The sequence below is a fragment of the Ovis canadensis genome, chromosome 3, assembly GCF_042477335.2.
Source record: "Ovis canadensis isolate MfBH-ARS-UI-01 breed Bighorn chromosome 3, ARS-UI_OviCan_v2, whole genome shotgun sequence".
Lineage (NCBI taxonomy): Eukaryota > Metazoa > Chordata > Mammalia > Artiodactyla > Bovidae > Ovis > Ovis canadensis.
Genome location: NC_091247.1, coordinates 9898848 through 9916667, shown reverse-complemented (window position 1 = coordinate 9916667; position 17820 = coordinate 9898848).

The window sequence follows — 17820 nt, the reverse complement described above, 5'->3', positions numbered from 1 at the left end:
GTCAGGCTCCGCAACCTGACGTTCAGTGCTCTTCTCACCCAGCAGCTGCTCTTGACCTGCTATTCTAAATGTAGTGCACACACACACACACAAGCATAGTTACCCATTTTCAGCTGTGTCCTGTGAATATATATATATATATATATATATTTTTTTTTTAAAGACAGAAGGCGGTAGAAGAGAAGTAGAGTACAGAAGAAAAGTACAAACGACATCTCTTGGAATGGGCTGTTTAACCTTTTTGAGCTTCCTCATCTATAAAATGGGAAAACAGCAACATTTTAAATAGCTTTTTAAATCATTCTTTAATATTTATTTTATATTGGGGTATAGTTGATCTGCAGTAGCCTGTTAGTTTCAGGTGTACAGCAGAGTGGCTCAGGTATATGTATAAGTCAATCCATTCTTTTTCCCATATAGGTTATCACAGAATATTGAGTAAGTTCCTTACTTACTCGATAAGAGTAAGTCCTTATATGATTATCTGTTTTTATATCTAATCCTCTGTATATATTAATCCCAACCTCCTAATTTATTCCTGCCTGCCCTCGTTTCCCTTTTGGTAACCAGAAGTTTGTTTTCTAAGTCTGTGAGCCTGTTTCTGTTTGGTAAATAAGCTCATTTCATTAGTAGTGGTTTTGTATAAGTTTCAACATCTCAGCCAAAATTCTAAAATGGAATAGAAAGGAAAGATCTGTGAGCACCTACGAGGAGGAGGTGTGTAAACCCAGGAGGGGGTGGGTTTGCTAGGAAAAGGCCACATTGGGTTGGCCCATGTTCTTTGTCTGTAGGTTAGCTGGTCCAGTCGGTTAGAGAGGGGAGGCTCTGAGTGGAGGGATCTAGGTGCCTAAAAGGTGGTTGGTGAGGTCTCTTGGGACATACCTGTAGAAGTGATGGGGAACCATGACAACATGAGATGGACAAGAACCCAGTGAATGACTCCCAAGATGGCAGGCCGTGTCCGCACAGGGGAACCCTTGGTGGCATACCTCAGTGCCCAGTGCTCTTCAGCAGTGCTCTGAGTCCCTTGTGCGTGAAGGTAGAGTTGGCTTTGCTGGAGGAAGAGAGCTATGCTGGCTCCAGAACTAGGGCAAAGCCATGTGCCAGGGCCCCTGAGACTGCTTGTTTGGAAATAACTTAGAGGAGAGAGTCCCAACCTACCCAGTGTGCGTGGAAGAGGGGTGGCGGGGAAGGGGAGGCTGATAATGGCACAGTGATTGCTAAAGGGGCTTCTCTCTGGTATTAAGCCTCTCACACACAGGCTTATGCTGGAAGAAAGTGGGGGTTCCCCAGGTCAAAGGATCTCGTAAGGCCACCTGATGGCAGGGCGGCAGGGCCAGGACACGCGGGACACACGGCAGTAGCACCAGCTGCTCTAAGCTGCTGCTTGTCGGAGCGGCAGCCGCGACAGCCCGGAGCCTCAGGGTTTTCACCCTTTTTACTGCATGGGACAAACCACAGAGGAGGTGGAAGAGGAGAGGCAGCCCCTGGTACCTCTCCAAGAAACCTCAGAGCAGGGTCTGAACACTGTGTACCAGGGTGGAGGGAATAGTCCAGACCCGTCTGCCCTGCTCAGCCCAGAGCAGGTCCCTGGCTCAGCCCCCGGAGCGTCCAGGAGAGCAGCCAGCGCTGGGAGGGGACTGGCTGGCAGGCCCAGGGGGAATATTTGGAGCAGCTGAGAGTGGTTGCCTCTGATGATCAGAAAGTGGGGCGTGGAGGAGTGCTGTGAAGAGCTCCTAGTTGCTGACTCAAAGCTCTGGGGAGCTGATCTGGAGTGGGCAAGAGGGTGGGAGCAGTGGGGGCAGCAGAGAAAGGCTGATCTTTGAAGTAGGACCTTCTCAGAATCAGAGTTCCCCAAGGATGGTAGTGAGCCCCCTACCCCTATAGGTGGCCAAGTTAAATCTGGGTGGTGACGCTGGGGGAGATATTCTGGAGGGCATCAGGTATTAGAGGATGCTCGAGGTCAGGGGTCTCCGACCTCGGGGCTCTGAGGCCTGATGATCTGAGGTGGAGCTGATGTAATCATAATAGAAATAAAGTACACAGTAAATGTTATGTGCTTGAGTCATCCCGAAGCCATCTCTCCACCGCCAGTTGGTGGAAAAGCTGTCTTCCATCAAATGGGACCTTGGTGCCTAAAAGCTTGGGGACTGCTGCTCTAGGCCATCAAGGGTTCTTTCAACCTTGAAATTTATGATGTTTCTGCATGAACTGTCACCTGGAATACCTTGTCTTCTAATTCTACCTCGGTGCCCAAAGGAAACCCCGCTTGTTGCGGGGAGTCTTACCAGAGCTTCAGACCGAATCTCATTCCCCCCCAGTTCATTCATGGTAAACGCGACACCCCATAAAACAGAAGAGAGTGAAATCACACAGAATTGTGTTAAACTGACAGGAGCTAGGACAGCATGCTTTTGGAGCACCCATCAGGGCCAGCCACTGGTGCCCCAGGGCATAGATGCAGACTGGCCTCATCTCTCCTCAACCGCCATTGGCAGGGGGATGTTGGCTCCACATTCCAGATGGTTGTACTGAACACCTGTGAGTGAACCGACCTGCCCTAACTGGGATTTGAATCCTGGCAGGCTGGCTCTGGAGTCCCTACTCTGAATCAGTCCTGCGGCTGCCAGGACGATGCAGTGAGAACCCTGAGCAGATCCAGCATGTGGCAGGCACTCGGTGCAATCAGCCTTCCGTACCACGATCTGTCCGTCTGCCGCTGTCCCCGTTCCTCCACCTTGCTGTCCCTGCCCTGCCCAGCCCAGTTCTCTCTGTTTCTCTGTCTCTCTGGCTTTGTGTGTCTTTTCTTCTCTGTCCCTGCCCATCTCCATGTCCTCACCTCTGCCTCCTCTCTCCCCTGCCTTGGCTTTCGGTCTGTGTCCCTGTCCTTGTCCGTCATTCTGTCCTTCTCTTGGTGAATCCCGGCCCCTTTCCCGCCAGCCCCTCCACACGGCCCCCTCGGCCTTGTGCTTCTGCTTCTCCTGCCTTCCTGGCGCCTCTCCCCACGTGTCCTTTGTCTTTATGGCCTGCCCGGGGTCTCTCTCCCTCTCTCCTTCCATTTATGAGCCTGTGTGTGAGTGGACAGGGCAGTGGGCTGGAGGCCACTCACTAGTGACCCGTCTCTGCGATCACCTCATTATTTATCACCAGGGACGCCAGTGTTTCCATAAATTACCCCGACCCGGAGCCGCCTGCGCCAGAATCAATAGTCACTTCTCGCCTAATACCCAATTATTAATAACCACGGGGGAAGGGTGGCCAGACGTGGCACCCTGGGCCCTTGCCTGTCCAGAGGGAGGGAGTCCTGGGAGGGAACTGGCATCCATGCCTGGGCAGGGCAAGAGGTGGGGTCTGGCAAAGGAACCGGGGCGTCCACATTCCCTCCAGGACCAGAGAATCAGACGTGGTTCCTCCCTGAGGTCAGAGGGGAGAGGCAGCTCCCCGGCTCCAGGCACCTCTAGTCTGAGAATGGAGACCCACTAAAGCCTGAAGTCTGTTCTTTTGGGACCCACCTGGGACCTAGAGATAAGGTGCAGCATCCCAGGGAGGGGAGCTACGGTAGGACCCCAGCCTGCCTGGCTGCAGGCAGATCAGGTTTGGTTCTGTGGGGGTAATGGGGTGAGGAGGTGACCTGGGCCCTGCACCTGGGAGGCAGCTATGCTCACCGCTATACCAGTGCACACACACCCGGTGCCCCGGATGGATGTCTGAGTCTCCGGGAGCTGGTGTTTGGTGGAAGAGACACCAGAGGGAAAGCTGTAAGGGTGGGGTAGGGGGTGGGCAGGGTACTCCAAGGGGGTGCCCAAGGCAAGGGGCTGAGGAGTCAGAATTAGTAGCTGTCCATGCAAGTAACAGGGGGAGGGACAGGGGCCGGAGGAGGGGGGTCTCTGGGAAGCCCCTGCCCCTGGTGTATCCTGGTACCTAGACATACACAGGTGTGTGTGCATGCACGCCTCAACTATTCTCTCTGCATTGTGCCCAGAGGCCCAGGGAAACACACACATATTCACACACACCCCTCAGATCAATCAGCGCCATCACAAAGCAAAGACAGACACACTGAGAAGTGCGTGGAGGCAGAAGGAGACCACATGCAGTCAGACACGCACCTTGTTAGGCACAATCACGCACACACACAGGGACACTGGGACAGAGCCAGAGACACAAAGACAGCCGATGAACGTGGGTGCCGGCAGGCCCGTGGACGCATCTACATACAGAAATACTAAGACAGGTTTGTGCCTAGGTACCCGGGTCCCCCTGACTCCCCCCACACACAGGCATTCACACATGTTGGAACAAGCATACACTCGCAGCCCATCTTGTGCAGCCCCTCTTCGGGCAACGCGACCTCCAAGGGCATCTTGCAGGAGCCAGGCTGAGGCTCCGGCAGCACTGGAGCCCAGTTGGTGCCAACACTGCCACCATGTGGCTACAGGGGCACAGTGCACAGGCCACAAGGCTGGAATGCTGGACAGTGGGGATGAAACTGGGGAGCTCTGAGGTCTCGCCCCCAAACCTGGATCTCTTTGTCTAGATGAGCTTGACTGCCATTCTGTCCACTTCCCAGTGAGACCAGACATGGTCCTGGAGAACTGGGGTCAGATCGGGTGGCAGCTGGAGCCAGCTAATATGAGCTAGTGCTGTCCACCCCGCAGGGCCTGGGCTGCCTCCCTTGGCCTGTGTTTCTGTCACCTGTTACCAGTGCCAAGTGGTGGGCAGGAGGCCCCATGTTAGTGTAGGCTGGGTACCAAGTTACTTAAACTCAGCAGAGAGACCACACTCAATCCCAACCTGCAACTTCATTATTCATTCACTTACCAAAATGTCTTGAGATTATTCTGTGTCCAAGAATAGTGCTGGGATGATGCAGTGGTGAGCCCTGTATTAGTGGTGAGCATTTCCTAGGTGCTGGGGAGCTTGACGCTGAAGGGACCACACAGTAAATGTTTATCAGTTTGAATAGGAAATTGCCATTAGTATAAGTCCAAAGTGGACAACTATGGGCAATTTCCTATGATCCACCCTAATGATGATAAGTGTATGTGTTACAAAGTAGGATAGATGAGGACTGTTATGAAAGGCTTCCTTGAGAAGGTGAATCTGAGCTGAACTTGGAAGGATTAGTAGATATCAAGTAGCTAAAGACAGTGGAAGAGCTGTGCAAAGGCCCTGAGGCAGGAGGGAGTTTGTATTTTGTGAAAACCAAGCACTTAGAGCCAAGAACTAAGAGGTAAGGGGTGTGAGTGAAGCTGGAGGGGTCTAGAGAACCAGACTTTTCATGCAGGAACCCAGGTTGCCATGGTGAGGACTTTTTCCCAAGGGCCCTGGGGAGACACTCCCTGAAGATGTTCATAAGCAGAAGAATGTAACAGTTAGCTCATTGTAGAAGGATTGGGTGAGATCTTGGTCCAGTCATTCTCCAAGTCTGTTTTATGCTCTGTAAAGTGGGGCTGTAATTTCTATTCTGCAGAAAGGATGCAATTAAAAAACGTATATAAAGCACATAAGTGCTTGGCACATAATGAGTCGTCAGCAAATAGCAGCTCTGAGTCCTTATCTTCTTAGAAATTCAAGGGACCCCTATCCCCAACTCCATAGCAGTTTTGCATGGTCTGTGCCTCTTGGGGCCAAGTTCACCAATGGATCCCAGTGCCCACTGAGGCATAGTTGTTCTCACTCTGGTTCTCGGAGGCCCTGGAGCCCTTAGGCATCCTCCTCCCTGCCCCACCTTAAGCTCTAGATCTCCCCAGGGGTGGACTCCCTTGGGAGAGCAGTGGCTGGGAGGGGCCATGCCCAGGTTCTCCATCCTCTGAGACACCGTGCAGAATCAGGGCAGAGACCCAGCCATACAGGCCTGCCAAGAATGTAGCATTATCTCCCCTATACAGATGGGGACACCGAGGCTCCAGGAGATGAAGGCACACACTTAGGAGCCATGCTGGGATTTGAAACCCCCAAAATTATGCTCTTTATTTTTTTAAATCTCAAGTGCAGCAAGTTCAGTTAATCACATATCGGTTCCAGTCAAGGTATTCATGTGAGGTCTGTCTCCTACCTGACTTGTTATTACTAGGAAACTGATACATGTTGACTGTTCCTAGGTCCCCACTGTGGTGGAACCCTGTGCTTAAGGACCCACAGGTGATTCAGGGACAGTCTGTGTCCTTGGAGAGCCCATGGCTGGTGGAGCAAAGTCTTGGGCAAAGAGCTTCAATTCTCCTGCCCAGAAGTGCTGATTGGAAGAATTTATCTTAGAGGAAAATAAGAACAAAGATCTATAAATGTGTTTGTATCAGAATGATAATAAAAATTCATGCCTTTCAATGAGGAATGAATGTATTATCATAAAGCAATTTAATGGAATACTATGTAGCCATTTCGGAGAAGGCAATGGCACCCCACTCCAGTACTCTTGCCTGGAAAATCCCATGGACGGAGGAGCCTGGTAGGCTGCAGTCCATGGGGTCGCTAGGAGTCAGACACGACTGAGCGACTTCAGTTTCACTTTTCACTTTCATGCATCGGAGAAGGAAATGGCAACCCACTCCGGTGTTCTTGCCTGGAGAATTCCAGGGACGGGGGAGCCTGGTGGGCTGCCGTCTCTGGGGTCGCACAGAGTCGGACATGACTGAAGCGACTTAGCAGCAGCAGCATGCAGCCATTTAAACTGATGATGGTGGTATCACTTTATTGATGAGGAAAGATGACTAAAGCTTTGTTGTTTAGATTTTTTAAAAAGTAGATGATAAAATAGTATTCATAGATTTCCATTTTTCAAAAAACATAGATATATGTTTATATAATATTTTCTTGAATCTAAGATGTACATATTTTTCACATTTCAACCATGTGAAATCAGTGTGTGATAACAAAGACCATAAATGTTTAATGCAGTAATTCTTTTTTCCCTAAAGGTATGCAATTAAATCAATGATACACCCTACAGTATTGTCCTAGAAGCAAGAAAAATACACACATGAAATATATTCACACAGACTATATATGCACATATGAAAATTTCAGAAAGATATAAATGAGACTACTAAGTCACAAACTCTAGGTGATTTTCACTTTCTTTTTAAACCTTTCTGTACTGTCTGAATTTTATAAACTGAGCACAACTTATTTTTATAATCGGGGGGATAAAAAACACTATTTCTATATTAGAAAACAGAACAGAGGCACAGTTCAAAAAAGACAGGGCTTCTCAGACACAGCAGACCAGGACGATCAGCAGGAAGAGCCCCCAGGTAAGCTGCAGGAACTTAAAGGAGAAAGAGGGGAAGGCAGAGAAGCTCTGGCAGCGGTGGTAAGGAGCTGAGCCTCCTGAGACAGGAAGGATTAGGGTAGGCGGACCACAGGTTTGGGTGCAGCAGGCTGATGAGGAGACAGCCTAAGAGGAGACCTGGACCTCCTGGGGCTGGAGGAAGGGAGTGTATGTGACTCAAGGCCACAGAGATGGCAGTGGTGGTGGTAGGGGTCATGGCTGGAATAATAACACAGCTACCATTTATTGAGGGCTTATTCTGTATGAGGTTCTAAGTATTTCATGTGTATTGACTTATGGGCCAGATTGTTAAAACGAGGTCACTAGGATGGGCCCTAATCTAGTATGACTGGTATCCTTAGAAGAAGAGATTAGCACACAGATGTGCAGAGGAAGACCACCGTCTCCAAGCCAAGCAGAGAGGTCTCAGAAGGAACCAACCCTACTGACACCTTGATCTCAGACTCCAACCTCCAGAACCGTGGGGGGGAGAATCAATTTCTCTTGAGTCACCCAGTCCATGGCGTTTTGCTCTGGCAGCGCTAGCCAACCAACACGTTCATCTACCCCACCACAACCCTACAGGGGTAGGTGTTTCCCATTATCTTTCGCTGTGTAACAAGCTGCCCTAAAACTTAATGGCTTAGAAGAACAATGATCATTTATTTTGCTCTAGGACTTGGCAGGGTCAGCCCATCTCAGCTCTGTACGGTATCAGCCGGGGCAGATGGCTTTCAGGATGGTTGGCCAGTTAGCGCTGACTGTCAGCTGGAACACCCGCAGTGACCTCTCCAGGTGGCCACCTGGCTTCCTCACACCATGGCAGCCAGATTCCAAGAGTGAGCATCCCAAGAGAATAAGACAGAAGGACCTGGTGTTTTTATGATCTAGTCCTGGGAGTCTTGTAAGATCACTTTTATCATATCTGTCAAGGTAGTCATAAAAGTCTACCCAGGTTCAAGGAGAGAGAACACCATCCCCACTATTCCCTGGAAAGAGTCAATAGTTCTTAAAAAAAAAAAATGCTCTTTGGATAGAATGTGTGTTGTGGCTGATATCTGAGGAAAATGCAGTCTGCTCCCTTATGGCTCAACTGGTAAAGAATCCGCCTGCAGTGTGGGAGACCTGTGTTCAGCGCCTGGGTTGGGAAGATCTCCTGGAGAAGGAAATGACTACCCACTCCAGTATTCTAGCCTAGCGAATTCCATGGAATGTATAGTCCACGGGGTCACAAAGAGTCGGACACGACACAGTGACTTCCACTTCATAGTAGGTACTATTATTGTTCCCATTTTACAACTGCAGAAACACAAGTAGAAGAAGAATTTAAGTGATAGGCTAAGATCAAGCTTGCGGATGGTGACATTGGGTAGGTTTGTGCTGGATCATGAAAAGCTTGGAATGCCAAGTTTAAGGTTTAGCTTTGAAGTAGGTGGGCAATGGGAAGCCACTGAGATTTTCGAAGCAGAGGTGACATCATTAGGCCTGTGTTTAAGGAGAATCCCCCTGGCTGCAGAATAGAAAGAGAAAGGGAGGAAGAGAGTTTGAAGGCTGTGAGGAGGTGGGGGCCACAGTCCTGCTGAGCAGGGATGCAACCCAACCCAGGGCAGCGCTTAGGGGATGGAGCGAAGGGCCTGGCTGCTGCTCTGCTGCCCGAGGGCCTCTGAGTGGTGAACAGTGCCCGTCCCACCCTTCCATGGACCAGGTGATGCCTTGGTTCCTCTAAGACCCACTGCCTCACTAGATACCTTGCAGGTGGTTCTGCAGCCTCTCCAGAGAGGCTGGGGCCCTGCCAGCCCCTCTCACTGGCTGTCACCACACGCTGATTTGATCTCACTGTCCCTGTCTGTGTGTGCTAAGTCACTCCAGTTGTGTCCGACTCTTTGCAACCCTATGGACTACCCTGCCAGGCTCCTCTGTCCATAGGATTCTCCAGGCAAGAATATTGGAGTGGGTTGCCGCTTCCTTCTCCAGAAGGTCTTCCCAACCCAGGGAAGGAATCTGCATCTCTTATATCTCCTGCATTGGCAGGTGTGTTTTTTACCATTAACACCTGCCTGGGAAGCTCTTAGTGTTGCTCAATGATCAAACGAATGAGTGGATAAATGAATGAATAGGAGACAAGCCCTAAAGAAAATCCCAGTAACCTGAGTTTTAAAAAAGGGAGGGGGGTATACCCTAAATATAAAACTGCACAGAATCGCAGATATAGGGTTTCTAACCAGAAACTTTGGCAGGAATCGAGGAGCCAAGAGGAGTTTGAGAGGCCTCCAGAAGTGAGTGGAATCAGTTCAGTTCAGTCACTCAGTCGTGTCCAACTCTTTGCGACCCCATGGACTGCAGTATGCCAGGCCTCCCTGTCTATCACCAACTCCCAGAGTTTACTCAAACTCAAGTCCATTGAGTCGGTGATGCTATCCAAGCATCACATCCTCTGTTGTCCCCTTCTCCTCCTGCCGTCAATCTTTCCCAGCATCGAGGTCTTTTCAAATGAGTCAGTTCTTTGCATCAGGTGGCCAGCGTATTGGAGTTTCAACATCAGTCCTTCCAATGAATATTCAGGACTGATTTCCTTTAGGATGGACTGGTTGGATCTTCTTGCTGTCCAAGGGTCTCTCAAGAATCTTCTCCAACACCGCAGTTCAAAAGCATCAGTTCTTCAGCACTCAGCTTTGTTTATGGTCCAAGACTCACATCTGTACACGACTACTGGAAAAACCATAGCCTTGACTAGACAGATATTTGTTAGCAAAGTAATGTCTCTGCTTTTTAATATGCTATCTAGGTTGGTCATAACTTTTCTTCCAAGGTGCAAGCGTCTTTTAATTTCATGGCTGCAGTCACCATCTGGAATAGGAAACAAAAAAAGCCCAGCTGGGACTGAATTCTGATTGGATACAGTGAAGTGAAGTCGCTCAGTTGTGTCCAACTCTTTGCAACCCCATGGACTGTAGCCTACCACGCTCGTCGTCCATGGGATTTTCCAGGCAAGAGTACTGGAGTGGGTTGACATTTCCTTCTCCAGAGGATCTTCCTAAGCCAGGGATTGAACCTGGGTCTCCTAAATTGTAGGCAGACGCTTTACCGTCTGAGCCACCGGGGAAGTAGGTGTCAATAATTGCAGCTGCTCCATCAGGAGCCAATCAGCTGGTCCACAACGGATGCGTGAAAACAGGAGCTTCAAAGTTCAAATCCCTCCCTGCTCCACGACCGACTCCAGCCAGATCTAGGGAGCCTTGTTTCTGTCCACAGACTCAGTTTTCTCAGCTGCAGAGTGGGAGAGCGGTGCCTCTCAATCAGTTTTGCTTCACCGACTCAGCTGTGGGAAAAGCACCAGCAATGGGTCCAGCTGGAACGGGGGCTCGGGAAGTGAATACCCATCACCTGGGGACTTCTGACCTGGGAGCTGCACCCGCAGAGTGACATGTGTCTGGAGTGAATGCCTGCTCACACTTCTCTCCTGCCAGCTCACTCCTAAGAACAGGGCCTGTGTCCCAGGGCTCAGCTAGAGCTGAGCAGGAGGACGGCTGGAGAGAGGCCCAGGGAGTTAGCTGCTGCGAGCTGTCAAGATTCCTTATTGGACTTTTCCATAAAAGGAAGGCGGGGTTGTGCCTGGGCAGAAAGGCAGCTTTGTCTTATGCAGACCCGTCTGAATGCTAGTCAGGATGCCCAGGGAGCCACAGAGGCCACATGGGAGAGCCACCTGGACCCATGGGATTCAAGTCAGGGGTGAATGAGGGACTTCCAGTGTCCAGAAACCAGAGAGAGGAGGCAGGGAGGGTATATCTGAGTTGGCAGAAAGCCTGTGATATGCCAGGAATCACCACACAGCCTCCTTCCAAGGAGGCTGCCATTTCAGTGTCCCTATTTTACAGATGGGCAAACAGAGGCCCAAACACATTGCACCTAGTCCCTGTCTTGAACCTAGGCCTGTGTGATTCCCAAACTGTGCTCTTTATCCTACATGCCCTGCCTCTGGAGAGACATGGAGGAGGATGCATCGACAAGTCGGACCCCAGCAGGGGCATCTTGGGGCCAGAGGAAGGCAGGGTGCCCTTTCCTAGGTCCCTGTGCCCAGGCACCTCTGCGTGGGCTCCTCCTAAGCTGGTTTCCGTAAGTTTCTCCTGAACCTCCAAAGAATATTCCTTTTGGATTCACGGCTCCAGCCAGCCCACACTGAGGGGGAGAGCAAAGCAAAAGTAGATTTCTCTTCTGTGTGCCTAAGACTGGGACAGCTGAGTGTCACTGGTCCAGCCAGCTGTGGCAGTGGGAAGCAGGAGCCCTGGAGGATGGGGCCAGTGGAGAGACCCCGGCAGAGCAAACGCAAGTGAGGAAGGACCATGGGACAGGCTGGTGGCTCCTGGATACCCCACCTTCTCCCCAACATTAGCTTTACCTTTGGATTCCAGGGCCCCCACCTGGAGGCCCAGCACTGCCTGGAATGATGTTCTAGTGTTTCCAGGGCTCTTGGGCTGGACTTTGTGCTTCAAGCTGAAGGCATCCCCATCTTCAGATTCTTGTGATCTTCACCTACCTGGTATCCCTGCTGGTCACCCCATGCCCCCTCGGCTGTCCTGATCAGGGCAGGAAGCTCATCTGGTGCCAGGAACAGACACGAGAATTTGGCCATGCTGCCTTAAGGCCATCAGCATCCCCACAGGGCCCCAATCTTGCCCATACTCTCTCCAGCTGGATCAGCTCAAGGCCAAGCTCTTCCAGCCCTTTGGACACGGGTTTGAACGGCTCCCTGTGCAGCCAGCTGGCCTATGGCCAGTCCAAGTCCTGAAATATGCCCCCTTAACTCCCCCAGCCCACTGTGTCCAAACACCCTGTGCCCCTCCTGCTCCCAGAGCCAGCCCCCCACCCCCATTTCTGTTGGATTTGACATTCGCCCTGTGGCCTAGACTCCCCAGACCCCCCCGCAGCCCTGCCTGGGGACCCTGCCCGGGTTCCAGCTGGCTGGCGAGCCCAGCCAAGCATCACGGCTCCCGCGACATCCCTGAGTGACAGGAAACAACTCGCTCCTTCCAAGAGGCGAAGCTCTGACAAACACTCACTAGGAAATAATAAAGTGGCAAAATAATTCTGCATCGGACACACTTACCAGAGCAGAAAGCGTCTGTGGAGGAGACAACATCTTGTACCATCTATCTTCCTTAAATCCCCACGCTGTGACAAAGTGGAGGGCAAAATCATGATGAATGATCGGACACATTTAGCCAGTACCTGTGTTCTGTAACGAGTGCGCCCGGGAAAGGGGCCCTAATGAAGAGCGCTGCCCCCGCCCCAAACCGGGCCTCGTCAGAAACAAGTCTTTATTATGAAATTGGCGCCTGGTTTTCATCCCAGAAAGGATGGAGGCGCGAGGTGTGACATGAATTAACGCTGGCACCTGCAGGGTCAGCCTAGCCCTTGCTGGCGATACAGAGGCAAACGGGTTCGGCTCCCGCCACCACCCTGCGTCTGGTTGACAAGGTGCCAGTCGCCTTCCGATTGTGCGGGAACACGCCTGGGTTTTGTTCCTACCCGGCCCGCCATCATTTATTCTGCTGCCTCATTTGAATATGATGAATACTGTAGTCCTTTATTTGTTCACAACAACCAAATAATTGTAGATCCATGGGCTTCGGGGCAATTAATCACATTTTTCCCTCCACCAATCCACTATAAACATGACATTGAACAATAAAGTACATTAACCTCTGCTTTGCACAAAACTTTGCTTATTTAAACACCACAAGGTTATTTGTTTTCCTTCTTGCCAGGGCCCTGCCACCAGGGAAGGGTGGTGAGGAGAGAGGGCCCAAGCCATACCAGCCAAGCCATTCCGGCCCATCCTGGCCCCCAGCTCAGCCAGGAATGAGGCAGGGAGCAGGCAGCTATGGCTGCAGGTGTTGGAGTGAGCATCTCTGGGACAGAGTTTCTGGCTGTGAGCTTGTGTGTGTGTGCACTGGTGTGCCAGGGATGACTGTGGGTGAATGTTTGTGAATGTGTCTGCATCCCATGTGTATCTGTATACATGTATGTGTTTATCTAAGTCTGCTCTCAGAATAGAGCTTCTGAGGAGAAGGCCCGAGTGTGTGTGTTCACGTGTAGATGTGTATTGTGTGTGCGTATACATATATGTGTATGCTCAGTCGCTCAGTCGAGTCTGACTCTTTGCTGCTCATGGACTGTATGTAGCCCACCAGGCTCCTCTGTCCCTGGGATTCTCCAGACAAGAATACTGGAGTGAGTTGCCATTTCCTCCTCCAGGGAATCTTCCTGACCCAGGGATCTCTTGCATCTCCTGCATTGGCAGGTACGTTCTTTACCACTGCACCACCTGGGAAGACGTGGATGCGTGTGTGTATAAGTGTGTGTGCAGATGTGTGGCCTTTTAAAACATGGTTGCAGATTATTTCACATTTCTCCCATCGAGAGAGGGCGTCTGTATTCTCCCCCCATGAATCTGGGAGGACTTGTGACTGTTTTGACTAAATAGGAGGACGGAAGTGATGTTTTGTGATTTCCAAGGCTAGGTCCTAAAAGGTGTTCACCTTGAGCATTCACTCTTGGAGTCCTGAGCTGCTATAAGAACCCCAACTACTCCCAGGCCACCATGCTAGAGAGGCCACATGGACAGGCTGTGAGATCTCAGAGAGAGAGAGATGCCTGATGAGCACTCAGCCATTCAAGTGGTTCCAGGTGTCAGAGACGAGAGCAACGATGCTTCCAGTCGTGGGATTCTTCCCAGCTAAGGTCTTGGTCATAGTGGAGCAGAAACAAGCTGTCTCTTGAGAGCTTACTAAAATGGTTATTGTTTCTTGCCACCAAGTTCAGGGTAGTCTTGCTGTGCAACCGTAGACAACCAGAATAGTATGTATATGTCACACACTCGTATGTACTGAGTGTTACATGTGTCCCAGTGTGTCTCAGAATAGAGGTTCCTAGGGCAGGGCCTGAAAGTCTAAGCATGTGTGTAGGCGGTGTGTTCATGTGGGCATGTGTATAGGTGCAAATGCTGTATATGAGCGTGTAGGTGAGTAAGGTGAGTGTGTATAAGTAAGCCTGTGTGAATGTCAGCTGGTATATTTGGATGCACTGTGGGCTCAAATGGGTCTGGCGTTTTTGTGACTCTATGGATAAACATTTTTGTCCTTAGGATCCTGAGTGGGTATTTACCTGTGGATGCACATCATTGGAGGGAAATTGCTAGAGAAGCCAGCCTCCCTGCCAAAGGGCTCGTCATGGGTGGGTGGAATGGAAGTGGGTTTCATAGGCAGGGATGTGCTCAAGAAGCTCATGGAAGCAAGACCCCAGGGCAGGGAGAACCCATTCATGCAGCACCCCAAGGAGAAGGAGATGCCGAAAGCGGTGGGCCTCCCAGGGATGTGGGCTGAGCACCAGCTGTATCAGGTGGTGCCCGTGTGTCAAAACAGGGGATTGGTCAACTGACTGGGATGACATGAAATATGAGATTGCCTTCAAAAATGGCATCTTCAAGAAAATTGTCCTCCAATAACGATAAATGTAAATGGCAATTCTTCAAAAAGGAATGGGAAGCCATCAGATGCATAGCTGCTCCGCTCAGTCACCCAACATCTTGGTTACAGGATCTGTACTCTCTTCTTTCCCACCAGGTTGAACAGAGGAGCTGCCCCTTCTCTTTGAGGCAGCCTCTTCCCACCGCCTGCCCCCACCCCCCGCCCGCCCCGCACCAGAAGACTCTCATTCGGCCTGTCAGTACTGTGGTCCTGATTGCAGCTGTCATGTCAAGGGTGGTGTCACTGGAGCAGATTATTAAAGCCTCAGGTTCGTGGTGTGCGGCCATTGATTTGGTGAACTTTTTTTCTACTCCAATCCGAAAAGAGGATCTGAAACATAACAGCAAACATAGTTATTCATAGTTTTGCCCCAGGGTAATATTAAGTCCCCCATCCTCTGTCATCAAATAGTCCAAGGAGTTCCAGCCTTCTTCTTGATTGCACAAAACATCTCATTGATCTGTTACATCAATGACATCATGCTGATACAGACAAGCAGAAAGTGGCCGGCTCACTGGAAGTTTGGGGAGGATACATGCATACCATAGGGTGTGCGTGTATTTATAATGTAAGTGGTATCCTATCTTATTACTGTTCTCTTATTTTTCCAATTGGCACTGTTTTTAGGATCTATCTGTGTTGTTTTCTGTGTATTTGCTACTTTGCTTCTTAATAATAGTGAGGGCCAACCCAGATCACTATTCTTTCCCTCCAAAAACCTGCAGCAAATATCCTTGTAGATTTCCCATTGTGCACATGTGTTAGAATTTCTTTGTGCGTGTGTGTGTGTGTGTGTTAATTTGCATAAGTAGTTTGGGATCTCTCTCCAGAAAGGCTTTACCAATTTACACTCCCATCAGCCATGTGTGAGGGATCCTCATTTCTGCCATTAATTGGTATTACTCAGCTTTGTAGCCTTTGCCAGTCTAAAGGTGTAAAGTGCTATCTTGTTTTAATTTGCATTTCTTTGACTACTAATGAGTTTGAGCATCGCTTCATGTGCTTACTAGCTTTTGGGGTTTCCTTTTCTGTAAATTGCCTGTCATATCATTTGCCCATTCTTCTATTGGAGTTGATGTCCTCTTCTTGTTGCTTTATAGAGTTCCTTGTAGATTCTAGATGTTAATCCCTTGTCAGTTTCAGACTCTGAAAAAAAATCTCAGTCCTATTGTCTGACTCTTAATTGGTCTACGTTATTTTTTTTTTATTAAACACAATCTCTTAATTCTGACGTAATCAAATTCAGCAAATTTGTGCAGTATATGGTTTGCGCTTTTAAAATTTTGTAAAATAAGCTTCCTTACCTTTCCATAAGCCCAAAGATATCCTCCCACATTTGTTTCTATTAACCCTATGGTTTTTAACTTTCACACTGAGATCTTTAGTTCACCTAGAGGCTGCTTAGCATGTGAGGCTGAACAGGGACCTAGTTATGATTTTCTTAATAGATTGAGTTCGTTTTCACTACTCTATGTGCAAAACAATCCATCCTTTTCCCATTGGTGTACAGAGTCACCTCTTTTCACCCTGTTAAGTTCCTATATAAACAGAGGTGGGTCTTTGAGGTCTCCACTTATTTCTGTTGATTTATTTATCTGTTCTTGTGCCAACACTACAGATTTATTATTATTATTATTATTATTATTACAGTGACTTTATCCCTGATCTTATTCCCTGGTAGCTCAGACAGTGAAGAATCTGCCTGCAGGAGACCTGGGTTTGATCCCTGGGTCATGAAGATCCCCTGGAGAAGGGAATACCCACTTCAGTCTTCTTGCCTGGAGAATTCCATGGACAGAGGAGCCTGGTGGGCTACAGTCCATGGGGTTGCAAAGAGTCGAACATGACTGAGCGACGAACACTTTCACTTTACTATCTCTTAGGAAGGTGTACCTCCTTATTCCTCCCCCCTCTTTTTAAAGTTGACTTAGTTCTTCATGTACCTTCCGTTACTGCATGTAATTTTTGGAGCAGATTTACCAAGTTTTTAAAGCAAACACACACACATATACACACATACATATATTAATATATATATGGGGCTTCCCAGATGGTGCTAGTGGTAAAGAATCTGCCTACCAATGAAGGAGACACAAGAAACTCGGGTTTGCTCCCTGGGTCAGGAAGATCCCACAAAGTAGGAGGTGGCAACCTACTCCAGTATTTTTGCCTGGAAAATTCCATGAACAGAGGAGCCTGTTACTGTCCATGCGGCTGCAAAGAGTCAGACATGACTGAGCACATATATATATGTAACTTTAATTAAGATTGGGATTGTGGTGAATTTATGAATTAATCTGGGGAAAGCTGACTTGATTATAATGTTAAGTCATCCTATCCAGGTGGTCAATTACTCAAGTTTTAAAGTTCAAGTCACAGAGTTCTTATAGGTTCTTAGATTAATTCTCAGATACTAAATAATTTTTGTTGAGATTATGATGTATTTTAATTACATCCTCTTATATTTATGATTTCATTACATATTACATTTATTATGTTTTTTGGTCTTTCACTTTTTATATTACTTTTACTAGTTGGCAATTGCTGGTGTAGAAAATTCTGGGATTCTTATTTTGGCTGGGTAAATCTTGGGTCTGAGCAATCTTAACTGAGCTTTCATATTCTAATAACTGATCTGTTAATTATTGGTACCCTAGATGGGTAATCATATCTACAAATAATGACAGTCTTATGGCTTCCCTTTCAAACCTCACAATCTTACTGCCTTATAGTATTATTTAGAATTCCTAATATGAATACTATGCCAAATGATCTTAGTTAATAGGGACTTCCTAAAGTTATGACCAACCTAGATAGCATATTAAAAGCAGAGACATTACTTTGCCAACAAAGGTCTGTCTAGTCAAGGCTATGGTTTTTCCAGTGGTCATGTATGGATGTGAGAGTTGGACTTTAAAGAAAGCTGAGTGCCGAAGAATTGATGCTCTTGAACTGTGGTGTTGGAGAAGACTCTTGAGAGTCCCTTGGACTGCAAGGAGATACAACCAATCCATTCTGAAGGAG